Source organism: Protopterus annectens, chromosome 2.part1, assembly GCF_019279795.1.
Source record: "Protopterus annectens isolate FY-2018-M chromosome 2.part1, PAN1.0, whole genome shotgun sequence".
Taxonomy (NCBI): Eukaryota; Metazoa; Chordata; order Ceratodontiformes; family Protopteridae; genus Protopterus; species Protopterus annectens.
The window spans coordinates 281,013,325-281,038,102 of record NC_056729.1 but is presented as its reverse complement, the minus strand read 5'-3'; positions in this window follow the sequence as shown (position 1 = coordinate 281,038,102).

Below are 24,778 nucleotides of genomic sequence, written 5' to 3'. Positions count from 1 at the left end.
GCTGACACAAGAATCCTCCAAAGGGGCCTCATAGAAACAGACAACTGGTGCCAGAGCCATGGCCTCAAGCTAAATGCCAAAAAGTGTATAGTCATCCCCTTTGGCAAAAACAAAGTGCCCACAAATTACCACATAGGTGGTATCCATTAAGTACAGAAGAAGTAATTAGGGACCTGGGGACCCAAGTTGATAGCAATCTCTCATTTGACAACCACATGGCCAAAGTGGTTAGAAAACATTTTATATAGCCCACCTAATCATGAAGGGATTCACATTTAGATCAGGGGAGGTCATCGTGCCTCTTTACTCATCCCTCATCAGGCCCATAATCGAGTACAATGCCCCTTTTGGGATGTACCTTACCAAACACCTGCAGCAACTGGAAAGACCCCAAAAGTACCTCACCAAGAGGATCAAAGGGCTCAAACAGATGCCATATGTTGCCCGGTTAAAGAAACTCCAGCTCTACTCAGTGGCATACCACCTGCTCAGAGGCGATCTGTGCCTGATGTATAAAGCCATGTCCAACCTGGAATTAAGGGACATGCTGCACCTCAAAAAATCCAAATCCCATCGAGCTACACACTCGAGAGACTTGAACCTCAGCACTGAAATAAGTAGGGCATGCTGGAGGGACAGATTCATAACCCAGAGGCTCCCTTCACTCTGGAATAAAATCCCAGTCCAGGTTAGGCAGAGTCCCTCATTGACTCTCTTCAAGAGGAATCTTGATGAGTGGATGGGAGATCGTAGGTTTACCCCGGGTATCACTTCTGTGTCACTGTTAGACAGAGGTGCAGTATACTAACCTCGAAAAATGGTATAGCAAAATTAATTTAAAATGGGTGGCGAAAGCCAAACACACTCTGGCTAGGCTTATAAATGCCCTAGGGCAGATAGCCTTGTATGAACCTATGAACCTATGAACCTATGAACAAATAAGGAACAAAATTTTTTATATGAACATATCCCAAAGAAGAATCTAGCACCTGTTCGCTCTCATTTTCAATACACTTGTAATAGATATGTGTTTTTGTTAAAGTGTTTTTTGAGTTTGTTTCGACAGTTGGACTTTTTAGTCACATTTTTGTTTTCTTTCAATGTCCAGGTTGTTTGCAGGTTTGTTTGTTTTTTTTTTTTTTTTTTTTTTTATCATTAAGAAAAATGGATGCTAACACAAATCTTGTTATTCTGACAACTTTCTAAGTTTACCTGAGCAATATTTAAAATGTGTCCCTATTTTTAGGCCCTTGCCCCCCACCCCCATTATGTCAGGTTTGTCCAGATTTCTTATGATGAGGTTGAGAGGTATGTGCACCAACATTTGTCTTCAGATTATAATGACTGTTAAAATAATTCCCACTCAGTATAACTTTTAACTTGTAAAGTAAACTAAGATTTACATCTATGGTCAGCTTCTATCGCATTATTAATATCCCTTAGATGATTCTTAATTCTTATTTTAAAACATTTTGTCTATATAACACTTACACAAGGAGCTGCACTATAACAAATGAACATGCTTAAGACTGAACAAATTGCTATTATGTAAGGATATATAAATACTAATGGACTTTAAGACTATATCCCATGGTCACAACATCTAAACAGCTTGTTCTATCACACATCATTTGCTGGTAGGGACAATCTTAGTTTTAAATGTTTTCACCTGGAATACATGAAAACGGCATACTACTCACAGATGTTGTAATAATATTATCACATACTGACAAATCTCATTACCTTTTGACAACCTATTCATTTTGAAAGTATTCCAAAATACCTATTCAGGAACCTGCCCTTTCCTTACCATAGTCCCATACATTTTTTGACTACTCTGTTAACATTTTCCATCAACAAATTCTTACAATAGCTTTGTCCCAACTCTGCCATTCAGCCTTAACCAAATCATCACTTTTCTAGTTTCTGTATAACAAAATTTGCTCCTAAGTGTTCACATTCAGATGCCCATCCAAGGTGACTGCAATTATACTTAAAGTTATTAAAAGCTGTGGGTTGGCTTCTGATATAGCTTTAATATGTTTTTTTATCTAATGTTTATGATTTATTTAACTTTTTACTGGCCTAGTCTTACTAGGCTAGTGGCTTCTTTTCAGAGGAGACCTGAGGTGGTATTTATACTACTAGAAGAAATTTGGCTAGGACATCCAGGGACTTCTCCTTTTTTTGATGGGTGTCATGGGATCTTTTACATTCACCTGAGCTACCATCAGCTCATGCAGATGGTAACTCAATTTAACATCTCATCAGAAGAACAACATGCCCAGGAGCACAGCCCCCACCTCAACTAGTGCTATTGGCAGATCATATAGTTAGCATCTCTGGAACACAGACCATGTCATGTACCTGCCTCCATCAAAGGACTTGTCTACTGTGGTTCATGCTGTGTTTATTCAGAGGCAAACTCCAGTAATGAGGTATATTTGGGGATGCCCAGTTCTGAAGACAAATATGGACATGACCTACCTCCTTCAGGACCCATACTACGTGTGCCTGGGAGTTTTTTCTGAATTATGATTCATGGTTTCTGTTCAATATTCTGTGCATCAATCATAAACCATTTTAAAGAAAGGAACCTATGCTCGTATGTGTGTTTGTATGCATGTATGTGTAGGCATGTGTGTGTGTGTGTGTGTGTGTGTGTGTGTGTGTGTGTGTGTGTGTGTGTGTGTGTGTGTGTGTGTATAACATTTTCTCAGCATCCAGACAATCCACCAGTAATGGCTGAGAAAGATTAATATTTTTAACATGCAAGAACATGTTTGGTAGCAAGAATAAAACCACAGCAGTCCATGTACAATAGCCTTGCCATCATAGGCACCAGGCTGGATGCTAGCACAGCCATCATAAATTATTCAAAACTAAAATTGGCTTGTAAGATGTTAGACCACAATTAATAATTCTTTGATTTTAGAATAATTAATATCACTGTTTGTTATCATGAGGCTGGCACACACTGAGCACACAACATAACAACAACCCCAACCAAACATTTATCGACTATACACACCCCCTCCCACTGAAGCAACCTTGATATCAACTCTCCAGATCAGGAGTTTTAACCATAGCAAAGTGTTTAATCGCTTTATTGGGTTATTTTATACCAGATGGTGCCATTAAAGCTTCCTCCTGCTGTTCTGACTAATACAGTCACTCAGCATCTCCCCTAAACTCATCCTGGTCTCTCAGACTTTTCTTCATAACCTCCTGATTTCCATAAACTTAAGAATAATAATCTCAAAAGATGCCTAGAACTCTGAATTTTCCTGCACTTACTCACCTACTGAGGACTTTAGATAAGTAACTACACTATATAGTTGCATTTGCTTTAAATGTTATGCTACTAGCCTTCCAATATCTCAGAAATTCCTTAATAAACATTTATGGAGTGCCCTCCTCTTAAAATATATTTTCCTTGTGTGTGTGTGTGTGTGTGTGTGTGTGTGTGTGTGTGTGTGTGTGTGTGTGTGTGTGTGTGTGTGTGTGTGTGTGCGTGTGTGTGTGCATGTGCGTGTGTGTGTGTGCGTGTACATGTGTGTTATATATATATATATATATATATATATATATATATATATATATATATATATATATATATAAATACACACACACACACATATACATATAGATACACACACACACACACACTGTGTGTATATATATATATATATATATATATATATACTTATATATCTATCTATATATATATATATATATATATATATATATATATATATATATATATATATACTGCTTTAACAAAACCCGAAACCTCTAAAGGTTTACCAAACAGTCCACTTATGCTGTGCTGATGGTGTAATAAGACTGAAACATGCATGTCCACAAGTGGGGGACTGAAACATGCATGTCCACAACAAGTGGGGTTTGGCTTTTATTGCCCTGAATTTTTCTTTTAATTGACTTAAAAATAAATAAGTCATGGGCATTCAGAACCGCCATATAGGTGAAATACCTGGTGTCCTTAAGGACCCATTTGCATATATCTCATAATCCTCTTGTATAAGAGGTTTTAAGGAATCACACAGTGCAAACTCTAGCTTGGCTAAGTTTTTCTTGCTGTTTTTATTTCAGTTGGATTGGCTGTGTGTCCTGTTTACTTTTATTTAGTTGTTAGATTGGATATTTTGTAGACATCTTAATGGTTAGGGATAACCGCTGGTTACAACAATCCTGTGTTTCTAAAGGTTTGCCAAACAGTCCACTTATGCTGTGCTGATGATGTAATATCAAGACTGAAACATGCATGTCCACAACAAGTGGGGTTTGGCTTTATTAGCCTGAATTTATCCATTAATCGAATTTAAAAGAAATAAGCCATGGGCACACAGAACCGCTATATAGCTGAAACATCTGGTGCCCTTAAGGGGTCATTGGCATATATCCCATAATCCTCTTTTACAGGAGGTTTTCAAGGAATTACACATTGTAAATGCTAGCTTTGCTAGGTTTTTCTTGTTGTTTTTCCCCAGTTGGATTGGCTGTGTGTCCTGTTTACTCTTTTAATTTAAAAAGAATTAGAAAGAAAAGAACCTGTTTTAACAAAAACACAACAGTTATTGTATGACTTAGAAATTAATGCAATTAGCTCAGATGAGACAGTATATACTTTAAATGTTTTATACAGGTACTACTAATTAACTGAATCAAATGCCTTATCTAAATAGAGACTAATGACAGAAAGATATTTTTTATTTTTATTTGCATAGTCTATTAATGTACACATGAATCCACAAACACTACAGTGCACAAAATGCTTAACTGCTTCACCACATTTTTCATTCCAAATGGAACTTCATCAGATGCAAAACAGTTAATGAAATCAATTAAGCCTTTAAATACTCCATTTAAAATCAAATAAACCAATCCATTTCATTTTACACAGTTGCTAATAAATATTCATAAGGACATGGTGACATGCTAATGAATATTCATAAGAGATATTCCCATATAATAAATTCATTAATTCTAATACCAATACAAATAAATATGAATCAATATATTATATGACCAACTAAAATAAATTAATAAACCTATTACACCTAACTACATATAAAAATACATATAAATAAATATAAAAAAATTATATAAAAACACCTAGCTAAAATCCTACTATTGCAATTTTAATAACAGTGCTGCCATCTGGTGGCTAAAATTAATACAATTAATACTTCTAGGACAGACTAAACAGAGGAACCAAAGAGCTAAATAGCACAACTCTTTCAAGTAATAAATAGCACAAATTAATAAAAACGTTCATATGCAAAACCTTTTCTATTTTCAATAATATTAAAAAACAACTAAATATACATATTAAAATCAGACCATCAAATTAAAAAATATATATATACATATATATATATATATATATTGTGAAATTCTTTTAAGTAGAGACATAATAAGATGAAGACATAAAAAATAAATAAATAGATTTACCCAATGCATAAATATTTATATGTTTTCTCCATTTCATCATATTATTGAACCCCTTAAAGTCAATAAATATGCATCATAACTTTGCTGATCTGAGTTTTAAAATGGGCATTATGGATACAGTCTCATTCAAACCTGGGGGTCTGCAGGCATCAAGTACCAGCTGCCAGTACAATTTCCGAACCTCTATTTTGTTTTCCAGATTTCCTCCCCTTATATCATAGGGGATATGTTCTAATGCAAAAAACGTAAAAACAGCTTCTTTACAAGTTTTAGTATGCTTATATAGAGCATTATTACCATCTGACCTATGAATATCATATATGTGTCCATATAGCCTTCTTTTTAATGCATTTCACACATATAGCTATTTATATTATTCCTTTAGTATCACAATTCACAAAGTGTGTACTGGTCAGCAATCTATCCCTGCCCACCATTTGCACACATTTACCACATTTAAAAGCCCCATTTTCTTACCATTTTCTTTCCTATATCTACTATTCTTTTCCAGGATGTATTTAATATTTCTATCTTTTCTATAGGTAAAGATAACCAGTTGCTGAAATATTTTAGTAAGATCAGAGAAATTAGAAAACAGGTTCCAGTTCTTTTGAATAATTTCCTTAACCAGCCCTGAGTCACTGTTAAAATCTAAAATAAAAGCCCCTTTATACCTATCTTTATCTTCTTTGTCCTTTTCTAAAACTACTTGTGTATTTAACCTCTCACACTGTTTCACCCCTAAAATAGGGCTAAACCTGTCCATCCTTCCATCCATCACTTCCCTCATAACATCTTCTATCATTTTTTCAGGATATGTTCCCTCCAAAAACATTCTCTTCAAAATAATATGTTCTTTTTCAAAATCTTTATTCTTCGTGGTCATCCTAGATATTCTAATAAACTGCCCTTTAATATTTTTTTTTATATATATGGATGAGAACTTGTGAAATATAGGTAGGAGTTAGACAAAGTTGGTTTCCTATATACTCTGGACCCAAGTACTTTATTACTATGGTCTTTATAAAGGGTAACATCTAAATAATTTAGTTCTTCCTTGGTAATGTTGTAGGTAAACCGAAGAAATTCTGTAGTACCATTAATGTACTGAATAAAATCAGTTAATTTTTCATCACTCTCAACCCAAAAGAAGCATAGGTCATCAAGGTACCCTTTATAAAGGCACCAATAATCCTTAAACCTAATGTTCAGGAGAAATTTTTTCTCCCAAATATTTAATACAATATTGGCATAGCTGGGGGCACAACATGCCCCCATAGCCACGCCCTTAATCTGTTTGAAAAATCCCCCCTCAAAGCTTACATAATTGTTAAGTATTAACTCCAGTAGTTCCATAATAACCCTAATTTCTTTCCAATTAAATTTTTAACCTCTAACAAGGCCTCCAAAAACCACTCCATACCTACTTGGTGAGGAATAATTTATAATATACACAGTAAGAAAAGTAATATTGTGTTTAAAACCAGCATGATTAATATTTCTTAAAAAGTCCCAAGAATCTTTCAGAAACCCTTCTTGTTCTATACACACTTCTTTAATTTTCAAATCCACAAACTTGGCTAAAGAATGAGTCTTGGAGCCATTAGCAGCAACTATTGGCCTCAACAGAGGGTCACTAATACTTTTATGCACTTTCACTAATCCAAAAATGTTAGAAATCAGAGGTTTCTCTGTAAACAGAAAATTAAACGTGGGTTGGTTAATTAAACCATCATGAAGTAATTTCCTTAATGTAAAATCAACTTTAGAATAAGCTATGTTCATTTCATTAAGTGATGCTCGATTATACCTCTCTTCATCCCCTAAAATATTTTCCATTTTGGCCACATATGTAATGTGGTCCATAATCACCATATCCCCGCCTTTATCTGGTCTCATCACCCTAATGTTTTTATTCTCACTTAATTTTCTCAACAATTGACTCTCCTCTTTGGTTAGATTAGAATAATTTCTATTTTTACCAAGTTTGTTTCTAAGTTCCATTTCTACTACTTTCTCAAAATCCGTAAGTTGTGGGTGTATTATTGAATTATAGGTACTTTTCTTTCTATGTTCAGTCTCAACTCCATTGTTATTCCTATTAACATCAAATAACAATTCAAAGTTCTTTTTCCTTATAAAAAGTTTTAAAGCAACTGTGTAAAATTAAATGGATTGGTTTATTTGATTTTAAATGGAGTACTTAAAGACTTATTTGATTTAATTAACTGTTTTGCATCTGATGAAGTTCCATTTGGAATGAAAAACGCAGTGAAGCAGTTAAGCATTTTATGCACTGTAGTGTTTGTGGATTTGTGTGTACATTAAATTTATTTCATTTATGCCACTCGTTTTTGGCTTCTGAGGTGCTTATTTTGTGGTATATTGATGGAGCTTCATTCTCTTAAGCACTTTCTTCTCGTTTTTTGTATATATTTTTTGTATATATGTATGTAGTGCATTTGGACATTGGATCCACACTCGGAACCTCTCACTGCAAAACATCTGACCAAAGGCACTGTAAATGGGGGTGAGGGGGCCCAAAATAAGGATCTCTTGTAATTATTGCTATTATCCCTTCCTCCACAGCTGAACTGTTCTGCCTTACAACAAAACAGCCAGCACTTGCAAGTCTTGAACCCAGGACCCTGCACAACCTAGCCACAACAAATTACCAGTACGCCATCTCATTTGTAAGATGTTGGAATGATTTCTCTAACATATCATGCAGAACAGTCAGTCTGCCATAGGGAATGTACAATGTGGAAGCACTAAACATTCTAATGATACATACACACACACACACACACACACACACACACACACACACACACACACACACACACACACACACACACATACACACACACACACACACACACACACACACACACACACACACACACACACACACACACACACACACACACACACACACACACACCCACACACACACACACACACACACACACACACATATATATATATATATATATATATATATATATATATATATGTAGAGAGAGAGAGTACATATAGAGGGTGCACAGCATATCAAACAGCCATTATTCCTATAGTTGCCACCTTTTCAAATGGCCAGTGTCTGATTCTTTCCTACAAATGAGAATTATTGCATGAAACATATACCCACACACAATGCAAAGGACATGACACCACATACAGTTTGCATACATATAAATGTTTATTTGTGTACTATTTCAGTTGTTTATGCCATTTCTTATGGCATTTAGGTATATGAAATACATAATAACTGATTAATGCAACTCTCAAAGAAAACATATGATACAGTAATCTGCAAAACATAAGATACTTTGCTGTCTAGACTAAAGCCTTCAATTAGTACAACAGTGAAAAATACACTTGCCTTGAAGATAAGAATCAATCAACACTTAATTACAGATGTAGCTCAACAGCCTCCAATTTCACTCTCTACTCAACCCCCTAGAAGAAAAGTATCAGTTGTCACAATGTAAATGTGTCTGTTACATAACAATGCTTAACTTAAAACGTCACTATCACACTCACAAACAGAACTGTGTGCAAGACAGTAAGCTCTAGCCCACCACTGCTCCCATGGTGAAACATATGAAAATATACAGCCATATACCTTAATGTTTCTTATTACTGATATCCCTCACATGTTGTAACAACCTAGGTTAAAACATTTAATACCCCTTCCCCATAAAATGTCTTACAAGAGCATATAACAGTGTTCCCCATACACTGATGTCCAGACTGTACAGGGTCGCACATGTTTTGTCCAGCTGTAGCCGTCATATATATGAACTCTACCTCACAATTTGTGTGGGAGTCCACAACATCACTGGAATAATAGCAGGAATGTCAGCACTAAATAATGATAAGACCATACCTATCAACCTCTTACTGCATGACATCTGGACAAAGCCTGGTATATAGAGGCTGAAACACAGGGCCACATTTGAAATATTGCTGTTATACACTGTGAAAGTTGTTGGTGTTACAGGATTGGTTGCAACATACCCTTACTCAGGAATATGAAGTAAAAAACACAAATGGATGTTGCCATGTACTGATAGCAATCAACGGAGAGAATGACACTGATATGTCAGGGAGAAGACCTGTGTGGGGAACAGACAAAACATAACAGCCAATCCTCTGGCCATTATGCGGATAGGCCCAAAGTTGAGAGCTATGCAGACAGACTGCATTCCATGCAAAAACAGCATGTACACACGAACCCTATAAAACTAGCAGTATTAAATGCATATAACAGCAAAATCACACACTGTCCCTAGGTCTGGAACCTTATACAAACATGTAGTTGGCTTGTGTCCACAAGTCCTGTTGTAAGAGGTATAGCTACATGCTGTCTGTAACACCACTGTCCACACACAGGAAGGATGCCTTCCATACAGGAAAGGTAAAGGGACAATGCCCACATAATGTAGTTATTTATAGTAGTGGGTTGCTATGACAATGGCTATTAGAAGACCTACACAGCTGCATGCTTGCAATTAGCAAGTGGGGAACAGCAATTGGTGCAGAGGCCATCACCTGAACATGAGACTCACCTACAAAAGTCATGCTTCAACCTATTCAAACAAGCTCAATCCCAGTAGTGGAGAGAGAGAGAGAGAGAGAGTGACACACACACACACACACACACACACACACACACACACACACACACACACACACACACACACACACACACACACACACACACACACCAAAAAAAATAAAAAAATAAAAAATAAACAAAACCTTTAATTACGAAACAGGAAGACATCCTGTACACAGAAGGAACCTGAATATAAACCAGGTATGTGCAACATGTAAGCATGTAATTGAATGTAGTAATTGGGCTGCAAAAATGGGATAGATGATTATGAAACATGTATATGTGTCATCAATACTTGCTGTAATGATGTCCTGCTGAACAAATGCTATGGACATAGCATCTGGCTCTGCCTGCAGTGGGCCATACCTCTCAACTGTGCAGATCTGTGCAGAATGTCAAGATTTAGCCATCATAGTGTTTGTTCTGCTTCTCCAAACATCTATATTTCTCTGCCAAATAGTTGAATGTGGAAGTAATGAAGTCATGACAGACACATGAGTTTCAGACCCCACCACCTTCAGAACAGTCATGGTAATGCGAAATATATCATGCACAAACTTCGTAGGTTTGTCATAGGCATATTTATGATCTGTCCTTATATATCCCTCCCCCAATCTTAGGCTTTGTCCACATGTGATGCTCTAAGAGGTGGATAGGTTGAGTCACAGCTGAGGAGCCTGACACACCCTGGGAAAGGACAGTTCACATATGGCAACCTCTGGAGTGTCTGTCAAGCAGTTGTGTCTGTGCTACTGCTAGGCCATTTAATGAGATGTTGCCCATATCCATATGTCATCTGTAAATATGAATATTCTGCATGTTTGTATTGTAAATCTAGGATACCTATTTTGGGCATGAGCATAGTAAAGCACTGTTGCAGATGTGTGTGTTAAACTGCATGTGATATATTGAATTAATAACATTCAACTGTACAATGTTCTTCTGGACAAAGTTCACAGTTGTGACAAATATCTGTAGTCACTTACATATATACTTGTGCTATGGCAGCTATACTGATACGTTATCAAAACTGACTTCCCTGTGTTGTCACCCAGTGAGGTGGACCAGTGACCAGAAGTCCCGGTATAACAGGTTGAGACATATGACTGAGCTGCAAGACTGTAAATACAGTGTGCCATAATGACATAGAACACAAATGTGTACCAGGTATACCCTGAGCATGTGTATGTATGCGTATGTCAGCTGGAAGGCACACAAATAATAACATGGGTCACAAGCAATCCAGAAAATATGATGTGCATGTTGCACATGTATGTAATATCACTGTCACTGCATACAACAAAATAAAATGTGTACTACTACTGATTGTTGCATTGCCATGACACTGATATGGGTACTACAATAGGTATGTTTATCATGTAGTAATCAGAGAAGTGTACAACTGTGTTATGACCCACTGTCCATGCCTACCACTGACAGCTATATCAACACCTATATACACTGAATATCAAAGTGTACACACCCCTGTTGGAATGCCAGGCCTGTGTGCTGCATGCCAATGAGACCACAGGAAGTGATGTCAAAATGTTTCTCACCTCAAATGTGACCCATAACCTGTACAATTCTATTGAAAAAGTAACAAAGCTGTTTCATGGAAGGTGAGCAACCATTGCCAAGTGAAGATGTGATATGATGTTAGAGTACAAACAAAGACAAATGGATGCTGTACTCATCTCAACAGGCATTTACACAACATACCAGTGTAAGGGTGTGCACACACATTCAACTGGCTTACTGTACTGAGTATTACTTCCCATATGCTAGAGGGACAGGTTCATAACCCAGAGACTGCCCATGCTATGGAATAGACTTTTCATACATGTCAAGCAGAGCACCTCACTGGCCCTCTTCAAGAGAAATCTTGATGAGTGGATGGGAAATAGAAAATTCACCACAGGGATCACTCCAGTGGCTTTACTCGACAGAGGCACTGGGAACTAAGGTTGGGTGGCATGATGCCAGGGTAATCCCATGGGCTAGGCTTGTAAAGGCTCCAGGGCCATTTGCCTAGTACACATTTATGAACCTATGAACCTATATGTTTCCACAGGACAGGTTATGTTCACTATTGAACTGAGCAGGCTACAAGACACATCACAGGTGAGGGTTTGTGTTGACATGTGCTTTTGTGGGGTCACATTCCAATTGCACAAGTACCATGCAATGTAACAGGGGTGCATACACTTCATATCCACTGTAGCTATATGAAATCAGCAGTGCCTTACCTGTACAACCATCCTCCACCAAAGATAGAGTAATCCCCCTTGGTGCACACCACAAAGACACAAAGCACATAATAGGTTGCTATAGTGGCTGTTCAGGGACACATAGGTGCAGACCACAACTTGTAAGCAAGTGCACCTCTATCTGAGCAAGCATGTAGGTTCACAGGTGACCTCCTGTAAAGCTGACTATGACTAGAAATCAGACATATGCAAACCACCAAGGCCAAATGCAACCATGTCTACACATATGTATGCAGTCTCAGAGCCAGTAACACAAGTCAACCTGTACTGGGGGTAAAGCACACCTCATACACACATGCTATGAATACAGGCAACCTGTATCAGACAAGATAGGTGGGAACAGTGGCACCCTGTCCACAACAGTAGTACAGGGGGATATGCACATCACCCACACTCCTGCCCACATCAGTGGTGAGCATGGACATAATGCCGACTGATGACAACAACAGCAAGTCTCCATGGGGCATGAGAACATCACAGTCTGCCTCCTACATGAAGACAGACATGTGCTCACAGTTCCATCACACACTACAGTCAAACACACTCATGCCGCCATCCACACACCATCCACATGGAAGATGGCCACTGTCATCCCTCTACACAGAAATGAATGGTGTGTAGTGGATTATTATGCCATTAAGTGTCCAACATTGGGGGAACTGGACAGGTCAGGGCCAGGAGTGTAATGCAAGATGTACAAGCCATGATAGCTTACAGTGTTATGGTATAGTCTGGATTATTTGCAAGTAATACCCACTGTTGAAGTGCACGTGGACAACTGTATGAGGTCCTCTGACCTTTTTTCCTATTTATGACTTCCAGGTACAATGTCCTGGGAATGCCTGTCCGCATATACACCCCTGGAAAATGATGCTATTATCCAGTTTCTCATAGTCCATCATGTCATCCTCTTCGGGGCGCAGGGCCCAGGATCTGCAGGAGAGGACCGCCTTGTGGAATGAGCTCATCTAAAGGGTAAACAATGTCAGCCTGCACAACTGCAATTATAAGTAGGTGCGGCATTGCTGCACTGATCTGATCCGCCATACCTGTCAGTGTGCCACAGCAGTTAGGAGGGACCACCTAGCTAAAGGTGGGAGTCATGCCATCCAGCCCCCACTGACACATGCTGAGGAGCTCCTAGCCAGCCTTGGGGCACCTGCCTGCCAGCCAAGCCAGCAAGCTGAAGACAGCATTGTGGCGGTGGGTGACACCCACACAATGGACAAGGAGCATGCAAGTAAGGCCACAGGGCACATTAGTAGACCACTGTTGCTTAGCAATTTTCATCAGTAAAGTATCTACATGCATATGTCAGATAAGATAGTCTGTTGCTGCAGTGTAGTAATGAACAGATGTGCATAAGCTCTAGTATTGTGGGTTTGTACTGTTGATGTGCTGAAATGCTGTTCCCACCCTGTAACTATGCCACAGGTGTGGCTATTGACATTATGTCTCTCACACAATGATTTAGGTCCCTCTGGTATACAACTGGGGCAGCAGCCTGTAGCTGGTGAGTATGGAGTTGTTTTGTTCAGGTTTGCCAATACCCTACCATGTTATGGCCATGCTATTTGTCATGCACACATTTAACACACCTACCCATAATGCATGCTGTACATGTTCAGTTATTGTTGCTGTTAACTGCACTGCATCACGGTGGTCACCATTGTGGCATATCTGAAGGGTATGTAAGAGTCCTGCAGTATACCTAACAACCTGTCAGTGCAAGATGTGCGGACAGAAATGAACATAATGGTAGGACAAATGGCCTACAGTAGGGACATGAAACATTACCCTTATACAGTGGCTATAACAGTGTATACACCACTATTATAATGGCAACTGTTCCTGATCTAAGCAACGGCAAATCACAATACCCCATTCCACACCTTTTACAACCTGTAATGTGATTCTAGCATGAAGAATGAATGTGTAATATAGAATCCTATGTTAGAACAACAAATATGGCAAATACATACCTTAACAAACACTGGAAGCATATGTGTGCACACATTCCAAATAACATATTGTGGAAGCAGCTTGTGAGGTACTGACAGCATTCACTCTTCTTGAGTACACACCTTCCATCAAGTACAGGGTCTCAATGTCACACCAAGTAATGGTCTGCTGTCCAAAAAGTATGTCCATGACATTTGCCCACTCACCTGCAACAGAGGAAGCCCTGGCTTGCACACATCTTACAAAGCATGAAATGGATCCCATATCCGAAAGGTAGCTCTCAGGAGTAGGACAAGTAGCCTTATTTCACCATTGCATATACCATGGCAAACAGTGCAGACAGTCATGTATGTATGTATGAAGTATGGGATAACATTAATGTAGAAAATCAACAGATGCCCATCCAAAACAAATGATAACACATGTCACAAACTGGTCATGGAGGCTGCCCAGAAGCATGCAGCAACACTGAGGGACTTGCAGGAATGTCTAGCAAGTACTTCCTATGCAGTACATGTGTCGACAATTGCCTGAAATCTGCATAAGTGTGGCCTATGGATTAGGGTAATCAGATGGAAGAGTTATTCCACAGGAAACATCATCCAGGGTTCTCTACAGATAGCATATGCATAACATCAGGTCTCCCAAAGGCATGTGCTGAAATTTGCAATGGTGTCATGAGACCAAGGCTGAAACCTACAGACAGATTTCATAAAGATACATGTGATGCACAAGCAATGCCTCACTCCACCTCAGGGCCACCATCCCCATGTTTACCTTGCTGGTGCCAGTGTACACCTTTAGGTTTGCTGTTCATTAGCAGGAACTAGGCCAGTAGACATGGTGTTTGGAATTTGGAACACTGCATAATAACACTCATGTGTGGCCTATAGTTGTCAAGCATCTGCAATAAGGCTGAGGATGGGGAGGGGTGTCATCCTGAAATACAACAGTGAACTGAAGCATACATCCAAAGTTTGCTAAGAATGGCTATATCTGAACACAGTTAAGGTCATGAATTGTGCCAGACATAACCCTGGCTCCACAGCAATAGTGAAGGCACTGTGCGACCTCCAAGGGCTGTGCACATGAGCTGCCTTGCAATCCGGCAGCCTTGGGGGACATTTGTAGGGCGGAGTGACCAAATAATGATAAGTGAAGATGGGCCATGCTAGTATACCCCTTCCAGGAATAGTGACTCCTGTAGTCCACTTAACAGATGCTGCAACAAACCATTGTGTTAAAGGTGTGCACACTTATGCAACCCACATATTGTATGCATCTCATTCAGCATCTGCATGACAAACACATTTGTTTGATACTGCATTGGATTGCACAGGTCATATGTCACATATCAGGTGTGTGTAATCTTAACATATGCAGCATTGTGGCCCCATTGCATATCATGGAAGAGGCTGGCATGTCAACAAGGGTGTGTACACTCCTCATATCCACATTAAGCTTTGAAGGTTGTCAGTGTATTTAGATTTTATTGCTCATACATGCACTGCTGATGATGACATCTGCATATCAGAGGTCAGGCATTAACTATTGGCATCAGTCCTCATATCATCCCAGGTATGTGTCAGACAAACACATAGGGGCTGTGAGCAACAGAGTAAACATAACTGCCACACATATACACATTCAGCAATGGTGTGTACACTCGTGAGGTATGGTGCACAGTACATGCCAGTGTGCTGTGCAGGTGCACAGCAATACTGTGTACATGGGTGCAGTGTGTTCCAGGGGAAGAGACATCACTTACTAACACAACTCATGCATCACAGAGCTGTATAATGTTGGTAACAAGGATTGAATATGGCTGCAGTGCATGCTGTTGAGTGCCATATGTCATGCATGTTGACTGTTGGGTAATGAGAGGTCTGTGTAATATCTTTTTGCTACCTCATCTGTAAGTGTGTGTGTGTATGTGTGTGTGTGTGTGTGTGTGTGTGTGTGTGTGTGTGTGTGTGTGTGTGTGTGTGTGTGTGTGTGTGTGTGTGTGTGTGTGTATGTAGAGGTAAACCATAATGTACAGGCCTTAAATTACATTTTTTGTTTGCCCCTCACAGGTGGTGAGGTGAGTCAGAGTTCCTCCTGCAGGCAAACTGATGTTAGTGTTCATACAGACTCTGACAATGATGATTGGCATGGTGAGGCACAGGCAGGGTTGTCAGGGGCTGAAGCTGTGCCATCGGTTGACATCCCACTTTTATCCACCCCATCCCCGCACACAGTCTCAATGCCCATACATACCCCATCACCAGTGGCCATAGATGAGGGTCAGTTGGTGGGTGGTGGCAAGGGACAGAACAGTGTGGGGACTATGGCAAGTGTGTCTGTACACAGCAGCCATAGATGGATGACCAGCTAGGTACCACACATGCAGATGTACAGAGGTGCTCATAGGAGGGCTGCTGGCCATTATGCCCCTGGCAGAACTGCCACAGCAGGTGTCACTAGACGCATGTTTCAGGTCATCATGGAGGCACAGGCATGTATGGAACATTACACCAGAGAGAGTCTGAGGCTCCAGACAGCTACTCATTTTGCTGTACTTGACAACATCTGTGATCTTGCAGGTGCCCACTGTTATTTTGCAGAGGTGCTGGATAGCAGGTTGGGTGAGATAGTGGGACTCCTCGACCATGTGGTGTCTGTGGTAGAGCATGTGGTGGGAGTAGGGCAGTGGCCACATGGACGTAGGTCAGCAACACCAACAAGTGGAGCTCTACCTGGATGTGCAACAACTCATGGCCACTCGTACTGGCAGTACCAGCACCGGCACTGCAGCGGGGGTGCTGTTCACACCACAGTGCAGCAGGCCACATGGACATGGTCCTGGCTGGTCCCACAGAAACGCGGATCCAGTGGACAATTGCCATCATCAGGGGTGAGTAACATATCTGGGCTTCTACCTGGTAGTGCCCGTGAAACCCCGGCAGGCACAGTTCTGGTGTCCATGGCTAGAGACAGTGAACTGTACACCCTGCCATGTACAGTCTGCAGCTGTCCAACAAACCCCTGTATAGGGCAGTCACATGGCAGATATGTGTGCATACATACACACTCACTTCACCAACACAGCTAGGGCATCTCCATACCTACACACACCACATCTGCACAGCCCATTTAATAAAGAACTCCCTAACCCACACACATGATGTCAACCAAACAGCTCAGCCTAGGCCTCTGGCAAACCCACAACACACCTTGTGCATATGATGATATCTGTGCTACATCCCTGTCATCCATACCATCGATGCAGGGACATGCTGATATGGTTCTGATGCACAGGGTGAATGTCCTAAGGTTTAGCAATGTAATGCTGTTTAACGTGTTTGTAGATGGAATGATTAATGCTTACATGTCAGGGTGTGTAGCTGTACAGCCATGATACATTATAGCTGTTATTAACACTGACTGATTGTGGTCTCCATAATGTATTTTGTTTGTGTTTTAGGTGTCTATGTGTCAGCAGGATGTTGGTCTGCTGTCCTGTGCTACAATGGGTGTAGCACTGTGGTGATACATCGACTGTGTCATATCCCGGGTACAGCTAAACACAGGTAACAGGTCTGTATAACAGTTGCTGCATGTGTCACATGGCTGATAGGTCTGAGGGGTGTATACAGGTGAGTGCATGGTGGCTGATGTCAGCAGTTCTTCTACAGTGGACAATTGTGAGTGCACTGGGTGGCACACAGCAAATGTCCGTGAATAACACACACACGCACACACACACACACACACACACACACACACACACACACACACACACACACACGCTTTGCTGTTGATGCAATACACAGAAAATATTGTTCACATGGATGTACTTCATGTTGCAGTGAACTCATTTTAGCCTATGTAATTCCACCCAGATGAAATTGCCAAAACATCACATCAGGAAATAATCAGTTCGCCAGTTTAATGTCATTGACAATGGTATTGGGAGGATATATGTCTTTTTCCCCAATGTAGTGCAATCCTGGAGTTGGTAAACAGAGGTGTGCTGCTGTGGGTGGCACAGATCCCCACTTTGGAGGGTGTGGGGTGATGTAGAACCACACATAATGTGATTAACAACTACTTAACCTGTTAACATAAACTGTACAGTATAACAGCGCAGTAAATCGGGAGGATACCCACAACAATAACCCCAGTGTGGGTGGCTGTAGCCACAACAACCACGCCCATGTATATATACCAACTCCTGTATCGCTGTACAGCTGTACGGTGGGGAAGAGTGCATTTACACATCCACTACTAAAACACACAACCAACTAGTACTCGTAAATGCAAAAAGACAGAGAAACCTGCAGATGTTCTCCTTTTCCAAAACTTTATTCCATAAGCGCTTTCGTAAGGACTAGTATCCAAGCTTCCTCAGACATAGTTACACAAGCAGTCAATGACTTATATACTTATACAATTAATAAATAAAACAATAAAGCAATTATATAAAAAAAAATTGAATAATTAAATAAACAACTCAACTCCTTTCCTCCTATGGAAAACTATTTACTTTGTATTTCATTACTAAATACCTAGACACTAAATTAGTGACTTGAATTAATATAAAATACAAATGTATTAAGTAGAAATATATATATATATATATATATATATATATATATATATATATATAGATATATAAATATATATATATATATAAAACATTTGTAGTATAGTTAAATAAATGAAAAACATAGCCCCAGGTATTTATTCAATTGTTTTTCTATATAATTTCTTTATTGTTTTATTTATTAATTGTATAAGTATATAAGTCATTGACTGCTTGTGTAACTTTGTCTGAGGAAGTTTGGATACTAGTCCTTACGAAAGTGCTTACAGAATAAAGTTTTGGAAAAGGAGAACATCTGCAAGTTTCGCTGTCTTTTTGTATTTACACATCCACTACTAGTTTTGTTTGAATGTATTTCTACAAGATGATTGCTTTGAAATGTTACCTTTAGCCAGTTAGTTCTCAGACAAATGATCTCCTGGGGCATATATTTTCTGCAAACTGACATAGATCCCTTCACATAACACACACACACTTACTTGGCAACACTGAGAGTAGAACCCTTACTTAGGTACTTATTGCTACTAATGTCTTTGGCTTTAATTGCACACACCACAGAGTTTTTAGGGTGATGTGTGTCCCGAGTTTCTTGTTAAGTGAAGAACATCACCAGGCCTTGTACAGTGTAGTAATGGGGGATGTACTGGGTGTTAATGAACAATACATAGTATGATATACTGTCATATAAACATTGACAAACACATACAGTCATAGACACATTTGACAGACCTGGGTTTGGCTATTGTACTCAACAGGGGCACAGGATAATAATTTTCTTGGGTGGTGAAACCAAGGGTACCTTTTTGGCTACGCTTATATAGGCCCTAGGGCCAATAGCCTAGCACCTACATATGAACCTATGAAACAATAACTACCTTTTCATTGAGTCCATTCTGTTACAGAGATTTTGCATACAGCACATGCATCATTGGGCTGGATAGTTTAATCAGTTACCTGTATGGATGATGGTGACAGCGGTCCTCATACAATGGACCTTGGGACATATACCGGGGGAACCATGGTGTAAAGATAGTATACTCAGCACCCACACCCCACTTTGGATATTGTACTCACTGAAACCCATTATAATGTTCTGACATACCCATAATCACACATTGACTAGGACTGCAATACAACCCCTTGTCTATCTAATCAGTGCTACTACAGGGATATGCATTTATTGCACATATCACAGGGATATTAAGGTGAGGGTTTATCATGGCTCTCCTAATGTCAGCAACATCACTATCACTTATAATGTATGGCAAGGTGTATTGTATTTGGAGAATGTGGCCTCAGAATGCTGTTTCCTACAAATATGCACACTCACACACATACACACACTTGCCAGGACTCAGAGGGTAACCCATGCCTATTTACCCATTTGTAGAACAGTGTTATGCTGGTACTGCAAGCTCCATGTGGCCCATAGGGTAAAAAGTGTAACAAGGTACATTGAACGTCAGTTACAGCAGCAGCCATTTCTAAGTATGGCAATGGGGGTGTAGTGTGTGAGAAAGCCCGCAGAGTATTGTCAACTACAAGTTTACAAACATAAAGACACTGTTATTCTCAGTAATGCAGACTGACACATTTGTCAGTATTGGGGTCCATAGGTGCAGGTGTTCCTAAGTGTGCACCAGGCTAATGTCCATGGAGATTTGAGAAGAGTAGGGCATGTGGGTACACTGGTATCATGCCACCTGACATTTGTCAGCAGGCCATCTATCAACTGATGCCACTTGATTGATCCCCAGGGTGACAAGTTAAATTCAACATCCAATTATCTGTATTTCTCTTGCAGAGGGCCAGTGAGGTGCTCCAATTGACATGTATGCAACATATATTACATCACATGGCCAGTGTCTGGGTTAGAGACCTGTACCCAAGCATGTTTTGTTGACTGTGGTAGTCTGGTTGGGGTATTGATGGCATGTGGTGCATACAGGGTGGGGGTTTCTTAGCTGTGCCATTCATAACACAGCTGGGAGACATGCCAGTGTCAGTCAATCATAGATTGTCTGTAAGCAGCCAAGATGGATACCTGACATCTGCACATCTGTACAGAGGACAGACAGAAATTAGCTACCCAACAAGTTATGCATTAGAATGAATGTTTTGACAGATAGACGTCTGACACTGATAGGTATGCCATTACCACCTGACAGCAGCCCTCAATTACATGTCCTAAACACATAGTAGCCTACAGTTAATATCCACATATCAGATCAATATCCAATAGGAGATACTTAATAACATACAGCTCACACACCAAGAACATGATAGTCAGTATTCAGAGTCCAGCTTTGCATGCAGGGGTATATGGTTCCAGTGCTACAATCCGCAATCTACTCTTACTTGGAAAAGCACTGTTAAAAGTAGTAACGTAATGATACAATACATGCAAGTGTGACTGCATATAACCTGGGATACTACCCATGTATGAAACACATGCAAAAAGAAAAGATTGCTTTACTAGCCATATATACTCAGGTGTCCCATACAGTATACTCACACTCCTTGCTACTGTAATGACAGCACATAGAAGCATGTTATGTACATGGGATTAAATACACTTATAAAAGATGTCATTACCCTGCTATTTTATCAGACTGAAATATGATCACTGGTTACCAGGGCTGAGCTATGCTTAGCAGGTATAAGCATTGCTTAAATGTAAATCATCATCATCATCCTCTTTCGGCTGTTTCCGTTAGGGGTCATCGTCATCCTCTTTCGGCTGTTCCCGTTAGGGGTCACCACAGTGGATCATCAGTTTCCATTTCTTCCTGTCCTCTGCATCTTGCTCTGTCACACCAACCACCTGCATGTCCTCTCTCACCACATCCATAAACCTTATCTTAGGCCTTCCTCTTTTCCTGTTACCTGGTAGCTTCATCCTTAACATCTTTTTCACAATATTCTCAGCATCCCTCCTCAGCAAATGTCCAAATCCAGTATAATCTTGCCATTCTGGCTTTGTCTCCAAACCTTCCAACCTGGGCTGACCCTCTAATATATTTATTCCTAATCCTGTCCACCCTCATCACACCCAGTGCAAATCTTAACATCTTTAACTCTGCCACATCCAGCTCAAACTCCTGCCTTTTTGTCAATGCCATTGTCTCCAACCCATATAACACAGCTGGTCTCACTACCCTCTTGGAGACCTTGCCTTTCACTCTTACTGGTACTCGTCTGTCACAAATCACTCCTGACAATCTTCTCCACCCACTCCATCCTGCCTGTACTCTCTTTTTCACCTCTCTTCCACACTCATCATTACTTTGAACTATTGATCCCAAGTATTTAAACTCATCCACTTTCGCCACCTCTACTCCTTGCATCCTCACCATTCCTCTATCCTCCCTCTCATTTACACACATATATTCTGTCTTAGTCCTGCTGACCTTCATTTCTCTTCTCTATAGAGCATATCTCCATCTCTCCAGGGCCTCCTCCACCTGTTCCCTACTCTCACTACAGATCACAATGTCATCTGCAAACATCATAGTCCAAGGAAATTCCTGTCTGATCTCATCTGTCAACCTGTCCATCCCCATTATAAATAAGAAAAGGCTCAGAGCTGATCCTTGCTGTAATCCCACCTCCACCTTAAACGCATCTGTCACTCCCACTGCAGACCTCACCACTCTCAGAGCAAACATCACATCTGTAGTGCTCTTTCCTGGCATGAAACCATACTGCTGATCACTAATCATCACATCCCTTCTTAACCTAGCTTCCACTACTCCTTCCCAAATTTCATGCTGTGACTGATCAATGTAATCCCTCTGTAGTTACTACAGCTCTGCACTTCACCCTTATTCTTAAAAATCGGTACCAAAACACTTTTTCTCCATTCCTCAGGCATCCTCTCACTTTCCAAGATTTAATTAAACAATCTGGTGAAAAACTCCACTGCCATTTCACCTAAACACCTCCATGCTTTCACACGTATGTCACCTGGACCAACAGCCTTTCCATTCTTCATCCTCTTCATAGCTATCCTTACTTCCTACTTGATAATCCATTGTACTTCATGATTCACTATCCCCACATCATTCAACCTTCTCTCCCTTTCATTCTCTTCATTCATCAACCCCTCAAAGTACTCTTTCTATCGGCTTAACACACTCTCCTCGCTTGTATGTTTCTGTCATTATCCTTTATCACCTTTACCTGCTGCACATCTTTCCTAGCTCGGTCCCTCTGTCTAGCCAATCAGTACAGGTCCTTTTCTCCCTCCTTAGTGTCCAATCTTTCATACATCTCTTCATATGCCTTATCCTTACCCTTTGCCACCTCTCTCTTTGCCATGCACCTCATCTCCTTATACTCTTGTCTACTTTCATCATATCTCTGACAATCCCACTTTTTCTTTGCTAACCTCTTTCTCTGTATACTCTCCTGTACTTCCTCATTCCACCACCATATCTCCTTGTAGTCCTTCCTCTGTCCAGATGTCATACCAAGCACCTTTCTAGCCGTCTCCCTTACTAGTTCTGCTGTAGTTAGCCAGCTATTTGGTAACTCTTCACTGCCACCCAGTGCCTGTCTTAACTCATCCCTGAACTCCACCTCACAATTACCCTTTTTCAGTTTCCACCATTTGATCCTTGGTGCTGCCCTCACACTCCTCCTCCTCTTCTTGATCACCAACATCATCTTACAAACCACCATCCTATGCTGCCTAACTACACTTTCCCCGGTCACCACTTTACAGTCTCCAATCTCCTTCAAACTGGCCCTCCTACATAAGATATAATCCACCTGTATGCATCTTCTTCCACACATGTATGTCACCCTATGCTCCTCCATCTTGTTAAAATATGTAAATGTAAATGCTAAGTGGATTTGTGCACTGGTAAGTGAAGCCTACCATGTAAGTGCTTTTTCATTTAACCATACATTAGCACAGCTTACCATTGTACAGACCCGTGCTAACTCACTTAAAGCTGCTCAAAACTGCCTTAACCACTCTGTATCCATCAGTTATGCCTATCAACAAAATAAACAGCCCTTGAAGGTCTTGAACCCAGGACCCTGTACAGTATAGTCACATCAGTTAACTACTAAGCTGTGAAGATGTCTGTTGTTCAAATATATCATTCAGTACACATATTTGATAGTAGTGAACAACTGCTTTGACTGCTACAATTGTTTAGTACTTGTAAGTGGAAATAGTGTTGAATCAGTCATGTTTTTATATCTAAATATACACGAGATAAATATGGTGGGATACATCTGAGAAGGTATATGCAACACTCATGTTTACACATAACAAGGATATGGATATATATATATATATATATATATATATATATATATATATATATATAGAGAGAGAGAGAGATATGTATACATGTACATAGACACACATATATATTTATATATTATATATAATTATATATGTATATTTATATATTTGTTCATATATATATATATATATATATATATATATATATATATATATATATATGTGTGTGTGTGTGTGTGTGTGTGTATGTATGTGTATATATAACATATGCCCATAACATGTAGTGGAGTCATACCTGAGCACCATTTGTCACAACCTCTTAGTGCATGGGAATGCAATGTAAGTATTGCAGGTATAAATTTAGAATGTTACTACTGTAACAGGGGCTGTGTCAACAGACATGTGTAGGAAGTCACTTCTTCTACTGACATGTACGCCTTCTATTACTGACAGATATCATAAAATCATCATAGTGAAGTACCACACAAATCACATCAATGATCTTGTGGAATACAGCAGAAATATGACCAATAAACGTGGACAGTCTAAAACAATATGGTCAGTCCAGACGTATAACAAAACTCCTTAGTGCAAGATGTGAG